Raw genomic sequence first — 11,165 nt, forward strand, 5'->3', positions numbered from 1 at the left:
AGCACAACAACTGTCTGTGTAGGCTATACAATTAACACATTTCTTGTTTCTTTGACACAAAATGCAACAGAAATTTAAAATGCTTGAACTTCTGTTACACACAACCTCAACTGAGACCACAGCGATGGATCTTTACTACCAAATGTACAAATGCTTTCACACTGTATGTCAGAACAGATAACATCATCTTCTAAACCTATATGCTTAAGTCGTAAGTATAGTATCATTTAATTCCAAGTGCACAGAATGGAACCAAAGTAATTCCAGTATTACAGTCCAAAACTATACTCACTATACATACTTGTAAAGGACAGCTACAGATATAGTAACAACAGTGCTAGTTGAGTTCTCACCCACCACACCTGCATGCCTGATCCATCCCTGGCAATCTTCTGCAAATGTGTCCAGACATCCAGAAAGGGACAAATGATTATGTGGACAGGGCTCCTAAACTTTGACCTCCACGAGGAAAATAGTTCCACTGTGGAGTTAAGTACTGGGTAGAAAGTTGGAAGAAAAAGTGTCTCCATCCTTGGATGGGCAGTAAACCTGTCTGTGACTGGGAGAGATGGTGAAACGCCATTGTTCCATACAATTACAGAATGGCCCCTTTCCTCACCTTTCACAAGTCTGTCATAGAGCTCATCAAAGATGTGCTGTACAGAATGCCCCAATTAGGAGTTAATACATTTTAATTAATTAATTTATTTATTTGTAGATATAGATGTGGCTGAGCAAGCTTGAAAGGTAGGGTTTGAACGTACATTTAACAGTTTTTACAATAGTATGTTACTGTGCAAAATGGAGTGTAAATACACAGAGGTTTGGTGGTTAAGTTTGAGTGAGAAAACAGTTCATGAGTTTTGAAAAAGTGTGGTCATTGAATGCAAGGATGAAACGTGATCCATAGTTCAGATAGATAGATAGATAGATAGATAGATAGATAGATAGATACTTTATTTATCCTGAGGGAAATTTTAGGCATCTAGTAGCTTAGACAACCATAACACAACAAACACACATATATCTCACATACATAAAAATCACTCACAGAAATTTATAGAGTTAACAATTTGTGAAGTGATTACAAAGGTCTGGTATGGACTGACCATGTGATGCAATGACCAGGATAAGGTGCTATGGTAGAGTGTGTGCAATGGTGGTAGTGCAAAAGTGGCAGTGCACACTGACTTCTTTTGTGCTGACTGTTGAAAGAGTTCAGAAAAAGGCACAAATGTGAAACCTCAGGCATATTGAGAAATGCGTGTTACCAGGTGTAAAGACTAAAACAAAGTAAAAACACTGAATAACCAGTGTTATTTAGTTAATTCAGGGCTTGTGGCAGGAAGTGTGTATCGGCCATTATTTCTGTGTTGTGCTTCCTGGACTCCTACACTGATCCATATATGCCTTTGTATTATATTCTTGCAGTGTGAACTAATGTCCACTTTTCATGCAACCTGTGAGAGCCAGTGATGAGCGTACAGGAAAGTGGTAAAAGGTTGCTTAGTTTAATGATATGTTGTCGATTTGACATTTTCCCAAACTGCAATATGGCTGGACAATACAGATCTTTATGGGTCCAGAATTCTGGACCTGATTTAGAGTGGACCAGTGGACAAACCTGCCTGAACCCAACATGCATGAATACATTTTTGATTTATCTATGGGTACCATTCCGGATAGAGAATAGTACCCATCCAAACGGGAAATAGGGAGTAGAGAAATATATATTGACACACAGGCCCGATAGCTGTGGCAATCTAATTTGGATCCGGCTACTAGTAACCAAGTTAACCCATGAAGACATCTACTGAGTACGTATGACACAGTTAGATAGTGCTATACTAAGCCACTCAGGTGAAAAGGTGAATGACATTGAACTAAAATTGCATGCCTTACAATCACATGGTCGTCTGTTAATGAGAAGGCCGGAGCCAGTGAAAGAATGACAGTAATGGGAAAAAAACTAAAACCTTTAAGAATGATACATACATACAGTATATGATACCGAATGTGTACATACTGACATTTTATTTCTTTTATTAACATTCCAAGTGTGCATCTCTGAACCAAAATCACTGGTCAAACCATACCTTGTTATTATGCTAACCATTAATGACATCAAAATGTATTGCTAAAATGTAACTAATTACAGGTCCTTATGATAACATTTACTGTCTACGACCCTTCAGTACAAAGTGTAAAATGTGCAAGACTATTGATAGGCTGTCTACGTACACATGGCTTAGAGAAGCTTATAACCAAGGTTGACCATTAGCAATCAGCAAAACAGGCAACTGCCCTGGAGCCTGTAAAAGCTTCAGCTTCACTGTTTGGCAAGTGGTTTTTGGGTGATTTGATTTACTGTGTTTGGGAATATGTATATTATTAAAGGGTAACTACCATTTTTTTCAACCTGGACCCTATTTTCCTACGTTTTTGTGTCAAAGTGACTAATGGGAACAACAATCTTTGACATTGGTCCAGTATTAAGCGAGATCTCTGCAGTCGGCAGTCAGAGAAACAAGCTACGATGTAAGTTAATAGGGAAATTGAGAAGCTTGTATTTACCTTCACAAAAGTGCTCGTTTTGCCACTGACCGACTCAGATTATTATTCAAAGTGTCTGACAACATTATGGAAAGGATCCCTTCAGAGACAGACCTTTAAAACCTCTTTAACTCCTTTCTGTTTAACCAGAAACAGCTCTGTAGTCGCTAGTGCTAAACTCACCAGACTCCATTTAAAAAAGCAATACTTTTAACTATGTGTTTATTTCAACTAAAACTAGAGTTGTGATGGTTGGCGAAGTGGAAAGACGACCCAAAACAGCTTTTTATAGCTTTATTTTGTTTCTGTCAGCTTTGAATTAAATGTATTTTATGATGCTAAAATTACTGTTTATTTACATGGAGTCTGGTGGGTTTAGTGAACGCAATTTCGCAGATGTTTTTATATTTAAAAAAAGAGAAATTTTTTTCTTACTCTTTAACAGAAAGGTCGACCTCCTTAGAAATCCTTTCCATAATGTTGTCAGACACTTAGAATATTAATCTGAGCCTGTCAGCGGCAAAACAAGCACTTTTGTGAAGGTAAATACAAGCTGGACAACTGCCCTATTAACTTACATCGTAGCTTGTTTCTCCGCTACCGACTGCAGAGATCTCTCTTAATACTGGACCAATGTCAAAGATTGTTGTTCCCATCAGTCACTTAGACACAAACACATAGGAACATAGGGTCCAGGTTGAAAAAAACCCAAGTTACCCTTTAACCCTCTGAGGTCTAAGTGCATTTTCACATATCTTCATAAATGTACTGTACCTTATTAAGGTATTTGCATATAACTAATCCACATGTGTTGCATATCAAAATGTTCAGAACAAACTCAGCTTTCTGTATAGTGACACACATTTTTTCTAGAGCAATGTGTAAAGAGATAATTTAACTTATGATGTATTGTTCAAATTGTTTCTGTGCTTGAAATGAGTTTACCAAAGTCTTAGGTTATATATGATTAAAATAGTAAATAAATGTCTGAAATGAAATTTTGTAATATCACTTTTTGAGTAGGAGTTTTGTCAAACTAGATAGTGGATAATCTGAAATTCATTTGTATTTATTTCTGAAATACTGTACACAATACATGTTTACAACTGTAGTGTAATATAAGGTATACTTTTTGTGTTCTGTTCTGCATTGGCCATTGCAATTTTTCATTTTAATTTATTTGGAAAAAAAGATCTATATTGAATTTGTTAAGCTGTATTTATTAGTGTCCATTTTAACATGGTTACATTCCACTATAAATCTAGAAAAAAATAATCGAAATGGTAAGAAACCATGCTGCTGGGGCATTTAACAGAATGTATCTCAGCCACAGGACACCTGACAGAGACTAGCTGGCTAGTCTATTCTAAATCAAAGCCTTTTGTTCATTTTGTGGATACCATTTAAAACATGTCTCAAAACAAATTATTACATTTTCAACAATCTCTCACACATTCCCCTTATACTGTATGATTCATGCGCTATACAATTGTAAAATTCTCAAAAAAAAGCTGGAAAAACTATAAAACTAAGTACTATTTTGAACTAGTTAATTTAATTTAAAGCTTTAATTCATAACTTTTTGATATGAATTAACGTCCGTTACATTTAAGCCATTGCTAAATGAATAGCTACAAAGCTAATTAAGACTATCAGCTCCACAGAACCTTCTCTGGATCTGAACCTTTATTGCAACGTTGGCACGGTAAGATGTCCCGACTAGTGCAACAAATTATTGTTTTTTGCGTCCTGCATATGCGTCGACAATGGTCTCAGGTGAGAGGCAGAGCCCTAAAAAAATATTATTTTTACTAAAGCAGTAGGCCTATATGAAATCAGATGTATTACCTACCCCCATTTAGTTGTTTTGTGTTTTTAAAGTATTTATAAAATATCTGGTTATGTCAGAAGTAATTATTCCACTCATTTTTTAAACAATGCAATTACCAGGCAGTGCTCCCCCCCAAACTCCGCGCATGCCCCTGGCCCTGATCTGAACAGGGAGCTGTGGATTTTTGCAAATCTCACTCCAGGCTGTAGGTGGTGCCTGAGGAGCCGGATTTATTTTTTAAATGACCTGCTTCATGTAGTTCTGCTGGAACATAGGGTCAGTTTCAGCAAATATGACAGAAAGTTAGTTTTAGAAGTCTTACCTACTGCACCTTTAAGTAAAAGATCTGAATAGGCTACTTCTTCCACCGCTGCTTAAAGGGTAACTACTACTGTTTTTTACCAACCTGGACCCTATGTTCCTATGTGTTTGTGTCTAAGTGACCGATGGGAACAACAATCTTTGACATTGGTCCAGTATTAAGCGAGATCACTGCAGTCGGTAGCGGAGAAACAAGCTACGATGTAAGTTAATAGGGCAGTTGTCCAGCTTGTATTTACCTTCACAGTCACGGAAGGCTTGTATCATGTGGACGCGCCAACAGTTTTGTTGTCATTACTTCGAATTCCTCATGGGGGCGACAGAAACTACGCACTATGGCTTCAAACGTAAAATATGTGACCTGGACTTCCCTGTGTGAATGCAACACATTTTTTTAAGAGAAAGGAAAGAGAGAGACCGACAAAACGAGATCCAGGGTACAAGCTGCCGAAATGGGTTTCCTCAGGAGGGTGGCTGGCGTCTCCCTTAGAGATAGGGTGAGAAGCTCAGTCATCCGTGAGGAGCTCGGAGTAGAGCCGCTGCTCCTTCGCGTCGAAAGGAGCCAGTTGAGGTGTTTCGGGCATCTGGTAAGGATGCCCCCTGGGCACCTCCCTAGGGAGGTGTTCCAGGCACGTCCAGCTGGGAGGAGGCCTCGGGGAAGACCCAGGACTAGGTGGAGGGATTATATCTCCAACCTGACCTGGGAACGCCTCGGGATCCCCCTGTCGGAGCTGGTTAATGTTGCTCGGGAAAGGGAAGTTTGGGGTCCCCTGCTGGAGCTGCTGCCCCCGCGACTTAACCCCGGATAAGTGGACAAAGATGGATGGATGGATGGAAAGAGAGACAGACAGAGGGGATGACATCCAGTAAAGGCTCCAGGCTGAAATCGAACCCAGGGCACTGCTGTTAGAACTCGGCCTGGATACGTAGTGTGTGCTCTCTACCAGGTGAGCTACTGGGATGCCCCAGAGCAGTAGACTGGTCATTAGTGTTCAGTGTTTATAATATAAGCTTTAGTGAACAAAATATATAGTCAATAATAAAAGCAGTAGGACCACTTATGTTCTGACTAATTGTTTGATCTTCTCAAATCCATCCATACAAATGAGATACCAAGAATCTGACTGTATCAAATGCTTTGAAACAGTGAACCATTTTCAACACTGTTGCTTCTTATTTCTATATTGGACGGTGTTATTGTATTGTATATTCTTGCAGTGGTTCTCAACCTGGGGGTCCTGACCCCCAATGGGGTTACCGGGGGTGGGCTACATGGTTGTGGAGAAACAGACAAAAAAAACATATACAAAAGTGATATAGTTGTCTTAACCCTAACCCTTACTCTTTTAATGAGTGTATTTTTGCGCCAGAAAATGTGTTTCATGTTCATAAAAGAACACACAAAGAACATGTGAAAACATGTATTTTTCAGGATATCTTTCCTTCTCAGAGGCCTTCTGCAGAGAGGATATCTGAAATAGCAATCTTTAATAACCCAATGCAAAATAAAACCTACAACAGGTTTAACACAAGGATAAAGTACAATGCATACAACGCGATGTCAACATTTTGTTCATAAAAGAAGACCACAGAAAGCACATACAAGAATGGACGGCATTTATATAAATGGATTGCATTTATATAGCGCTTTTGCTAGTCTTAGCGAACACTCAAAGCGCTTTACATTATAGGCAGCATTCACCCCATTCACACTCATATTCATACACTCATTCATTAATACACTGGCTGAGGCTACCGTACAAGGTGACACCTGCTCACGAGATAAACATTAAACATACACGCCACTTTCCTAAAGCCAAATGGCGTGTTATCTGTATGCATTTTTAGCTATCCACGTGTATGTCTACGCTGTATACAGCAGATGTAAACATACACACCATGAGGCGTCGCGAGAACAATGTCACACGCATGTAAAAGAAAAAAAAAAAAGGTTGGGTTTAGGAAAAGAACACAGGGAAAGGCTTTAGTAACACAAAAAACGACAAAAACACGGAAAAAACAACAAAAACACGCTTAGGAAAACAAGAAATGGTTGGGTTTAGGAAAGAAACATTGGGGAAGGCTTTTTTTTTTTTAAAACAGCTGAAAAACGCCACACGTGGGACACAATCCTTGCTCTCCTGGGTGAAAATCCTGTGTTTTACCCATCCACCACCCCAACCAACCTTCTTGCATGGCCCTACGTTCCTTTATACTACACGCTACGGCGAAAATTAACTCGGAATGTAGGTCAATGGCGGGCGAATTGCGTTGATAAACACACTAAAAAGTGATTATGCGTCTTGATAACACGCCAAATGGCATACGAATTGGCGTGTCATACATACGCCACTTCATGAGATCAGTCTGGGTGTTGACAATAGTGCTCCCACTGCCTAGCTAATTGCTGCAGCTCTGCACTGCGCACTACCTGGGTCCGTGAAAGATCAGTGCTCATACGGAGCTCATACTGCTAACCAGTGGATCACAAAGCCCGCAGAATCCCAGCCCGTGCAGCGTGCAGTGCAGCGTGCAGTGCAGCGTGCAGTGCAGCGTGAAGTGCAGAGCGACGGTGAGTCGTAACTCAGAAACTTTGGAACGTTGGTTCTGCAGTTGCTTCACTTCCTGTGGAGTCAATGAGCGGAAATACAGACAGCACCACTCTGCCATTTGCAACCCATTTGTTCCTCCATGGTCAGAGGGTGTATTATTCTCAAATCTTAAAGTCCTCATATAATGCTTTTTGGCTTTTTCCCTTTCCTTTACTGTGTTATACACTCACCTAAAGGCTTATTAGGAACACCCTACTAAGACCGTGTTTGACCCTCTTTCGCCTTCACAACTGCCTTAATTCTTCGTGGCACTGATTCAACAAGGTGCTCTGAGCATTCTTTAGAAATGTTGGCCCATATTGAGAGGATAGCATCTTGCAGTTGATGGAGATTTGTGGGATGCACATCCAGGGCAAGAAGCTCCCGTCCCACCACATCCCAAAGATTCAACTCAATTCAATTCAATTTTATTCATAGCATCAATTCATAACAAGAGACACTTTACAGATAGAGTAGGTCTAGACCACACTCTATAATTTACAAAGCCCCAACAATTCTAATAATTCCCCCAAGAGCAAGCAGAGCAACAGTGGCGAGGAAAAACTCCCTATTAGGAGGAAACCTCGGACAGACCCAGGCTTGATGTTCTATTGGGTTGAGATCTGGTGACTGTGGTGGCCATTTTAGTACAGTCAACTCATTGTCACGTTCAAGAAACCAATTTGAAATGATCCGAGCTTTGTGACATGGTGCATTATCCTGCTGGAAGTAGCCATCAGAGGATGGGTACATGGTGGTCATAAAGGGATGGACATGGTCAGAAACAAGGCTCAGGTAGGCTGTGGCATTTAAACAATGCCCAATTGGTACTAAGGGGCCTAAAGTTTGCCAAGAAAACATCCCCCACACCATTACACCACCACCACCACCAGCCTCCACAGTGGTAACAAGGCATGACGGATCCATGTTCTCATTCTGTTTACGCCAAATTCTGACTCTACCATCTGAATGTCTCAACAGAAATCAAACTCCTCAGACAAGGCAACATTTGTCCAGTCTTCAACTGTCCAATTTTGGTGAGCTTGTGCAAATTGTAGCCCCTTTTTCCTATTTTTAGTGGAGATGAGTGGTACCCGGTGGGGTCTTCTGCTGGTGTAGCCCATTCCCCTCAAGGTTGTGCGTGTTGTGGCTTCACAAATGCTTTGCTGCATACCTCGGTTGTAACGAGTGGCTATTTGAGTCAAAGTTGATCTTCTATCAGCTGGAATCAGTCGGCCCATTCTCCTCTGACCTCTAGCATCAACAAGGCATTTTCTCCCCCCAGGACTGCAGCATCCTGGATGTTTTTCCTTTTTCAGAACATTCTTTGTAAACCCTAGAAATGGTTGTGCGTGAGAATCCCAGTAACTGACCAGATTGGGAAATACTCAGACCAGCCCGTCTGGCACCAACAACCATGCCACACTCAAAGTTGCTTAGATCACCTTTCTTTCCCATTCTGACATTCAGTTTGGAGTTCAGGAGATTGTCTAGACCTGGACCACACCCCTAAATGCATTGAAGCAGCTGCCATGTGATTGGTTGATTAGACAATTGCATTAATGAGAAATCTTGCAGGTGTTCCTAATAATCTTTAAGGTGAGTGTATATCTTTTGGTGGTAAGTCCAAAGGGACTTACCATCTCCAAGAGAAAACACTGTTCACACACTGCTCCAAATAGCTCTATTGTAGTCCAGCCTTTACTTCAGAGACACACGTGGGTCACTTAGCAAAAACACACTATAACGCTCGCCTAGCTGTTAGCATGGCACGCCCTCATACTCTGCTTCTGACTGGCTAGTAGTCCTTACCTAGCTACTGTCAGGGCACACTCTCACACTCTGCTTCTGACTGGCTAGTAGTCCTTACCTAGCTACTGCGCATGTGTGACTCCCAACAAATATGGAACAGAAGTGAGATGTCTCACTCTGTAGCTAAAACAGAGAGCTCAACACACAGGGTGAAAAGAGGAGCTGCAGCAATGTCCAGTACAACAAAAATATGGTGTTTTTTGAAAATTAAACCACGTAAACCTCTTCTGATATAACCTCTAAATACAATTATGATCCTGAAAGTGAGCATAATATGAGCACTTTAAAATCCTGTCAACCATGCTGTCAACAGCATACAAGCATTTCGCTGCCACCTACTGTCTAAAGTTATCAAGTGCAGCCCACACTTAATCCCTCGCCATACTGTCACAGCAGTAACACAACAGTAATGCATTTAAGTGGCAGCAAGCGTGTTAAATGGAACCCGTAACTATGCAGAGCCGTTTAGGCCATATATCAAGAATGCATGCACATACTCCACTTTTACCTCGCACACACACATAAAAAGCATGCACATACAACATATACATAGCATAACAACATAACATCTGTATTGCTTTTTATTTTACCAAGCAAATTGTAAAATGTATAATTGTATAATATGTTAATATTCATTTAGCAAAATTGTGTTTCTAGTATTTGTGTATGTATATGTTCTTATGGAGCCCATGTATTACAATATGAACATCAACATAAACTTAAGGCACCGAAACACATGTCTTTATTTACACCAGTCTACTCACATGTTTCTGAACACACGTGCATGGATGACTTACAGATGGAAACTACAGCAATTTACATCAATAAGATATGTCTCAGCCACTTTCTTCGCTAACTAAAAATGAAACATAACGGCTGGTATAGGCTTACTGGTGTTTTCTCTCTACCCAAACAAGAGCGCTGATTGGCTGACCTCACCACCCCGACTATAATGCTACGTTCAGACTGCAGGCCAAAGTGGCCCAAATCAGATTTTGTTTGGGGTCAAGTGACCAGATCAGACTTCTTCAGAAGTAGTGTGAACACTCAAATCTTGCACAGATCTGAGTTTTTCAAATCAGAATTAGACCACTTCCATATGTGGTCCTGAATCAGACCCAGGTCAGATTTTTTTTCAATGCAGTTGCAGTGTGAACAACCAAGGCGGATTTCATGTGACTTTTACGTCAATCTACATCGACATTTGTCACAATTATGCTCCGGTGGGAGTTAGCCCTAGACACAGACAGTAACATTAAAAACTTGACTAGGCCTACACAATGGAGAACAGTGATGGAGCAAGTCAATGGAGGGAGAGGGAGGTGTTAGACCTAATTAGTGTATGCTTATTAATGTTACGGCTGCCATCACACAAACATTTTGAAATAAAAGTGAAAATGCTTACTTCCTCCATAACCTCCCTAACTTTAGTGCAACAGCATGCTGTGCCTGATGCCATTGTTATTGTTCTTTTGCGCATGCAAGTCAGTTCGAAACCGCAAACAGTTCACACTGGAATCTGATATAGGCCACATTTTAAAAGGTCATGTGAACAGCCAAATAAAAAATCGGTTCTGAGCAAAAAAAATCCGAATTAAGCATTAAGACTTGCGGTGCGAACATAGCAAAAATGACCAAGTCCTTCATCACATCCAGAATATGAATCGACTAATGTAATATACTTCTATATAGTCATACAAATTATGAAAGGTTCTATTTCATTATTAGCCTAACACATTTTCATTTGATTTTTATACATCTTCCTCATATTTCTGTAATTTGAATTTGTGGTATTGCTACTTTCACTTAAGCTAAGGATCTGACAAGTTCTTCCAGCACTGCTCAGATAACTATGGCCCATACATACTCACCTTGACTATACCATCAGGGTACATTCATGCAGTGTTCCTCAAGTAATATGGGCAGAAGCTTTTAGGTCGGGGCTTATTTGTGGAGTAAGGTCATTTAAATAAATCAAAAGTCAAGAATCTAAATGTCCACAGTCTGGTTTGAACTGTCGATCTACATGACGGTATGATTGAGTGTAACCTATTCGG

Source organism: Perca flavescens, chromosome 17, assembly GCF_004354835.1.
Source record: "Perca flavescens isolate YP-PL-M2 chromosome 17, PFLA_1.0, whole genome shotgun sequence".
NCBI lineage: Eukaryota > Metazoa > Chordata > Actinopteri > Perciformes > Percidae > Perca > Perca flavescens.